Source organism: Pteropus vampyrus, unplaced genomic scaffold (genome assembly GCF_000151845.1).
Source record: "Pteropus vampyrus isolate Shadow unplaced genomic scaffold, Pvam_2.0 Scaffold158, whole genome shotgun sequence".
In the NCBI taxonomy this organism is placed as follows: domain Eukaryota; kingdom Metazoa; phylum Chordata; class Mammalia; order Chiroptera; family Pteropodidae; genus Pteropus; species Pteropus vampyrus.
Genome location: NW_011888939.1, coordinates 645,920 through 646,889, shown reverse-complemented (window position 1 = coordinate 646,889; position 970 = coordinate 645,920). Strand labels below are relative to the sequence as shown.

At 57.9% G+C, this 970-nt stretch overlaps 1 protein-coding gene across 1 annotated transcript in view; it reads left to right on the top strand.

The window, feature by feature from the left end:
- CFAP77 (cilia and flagella associated protein 77) overlaps positions 1-970 on the top strand; it is a 123,793-nt gene that overhangs the window by 92,040 nt on the left and 30,783 nt on the right. The window lies entirely within an intron of this gene.

Below are 970 nucleotides of genomic sequence, written 5' to 3'. Positions count from 1 at the left end.
CGTGTTGTTGTTTTTTCCCCAAAAAATATTTGGTGGGTGGTGCTGCAAACCTCCTGCTGGATCACTTCCAGCGACGATAAGATCGATCGATTCGGTAAATTTTACATTAGGTACATTTTATCACAATAAAAAAACTTCGATCATCTGGTTCAGGTGCCGCCGACTGGCCCGCCCGCTGCAAAGTTCCCCGTCCGCCTCCGCCTCGCTAACGATTGTTACCTGGATCCATCACCCCATCGGGAGCTGCGGGACGGCGAGCATCTTCCCCTTTGTTCTGTCCATCCTTCTGCATCTGTTCCTCCCGATTCTCCTCCGAAGCACGCGCCTCATCACATACTCGGTTCGCCTAAGCCGGTGTGACGTCAGCGCTGTCCCCGCCACTCTGGGACCTCGCTCCCTCACCTCCAGGGCGGGAGCGATGACAGTACCCGATCTGTAGCGTGGCAAAGGGGTGGGGCATGCGAAATGCCCTGCACAGGAAAAGCAGCAGCGTGCCTGGGTCGGCGGATGGAAAGTGACTAAGAGGGGGCATCGAGGGTAGGGGAGTCTCGCTAAACTGACTTAAAGGATTCTTGGTAAAGGCAGGCCTGGGCGATCAGATATCGGGGGCTGGGGGGCTGACTCGGCAGGTTCTTTGCTGAGACTGGCTTTAGCGGGACAAGGATCAGCCCCCAAGGATGAGGGCCTCGTCGAGAAGAAGGCTCGGAGGAGCCTGTCTACGCTCTGGTCAAGGAGAGAGTCTTCGTCACCCTCTGAGGCCCAGCACTTGGCCGGTGTGCAATCTAAGTTTGTTGAGTGACTCGTGAAAGGCACTCGCTTCTTTGAAGGCGGGAGAGAGCCGCTCACTGCCTCGGGGAGAGCGATTTGCCCTGCAGCCCGGACAGTCTGACAGATGCCCTCGGTGCCGGCGGTGGGGGGCGGGGTGCTCCTGGCCCTTCTAAGACCTCAAGCCTGCCTGGACTTCTTCCTC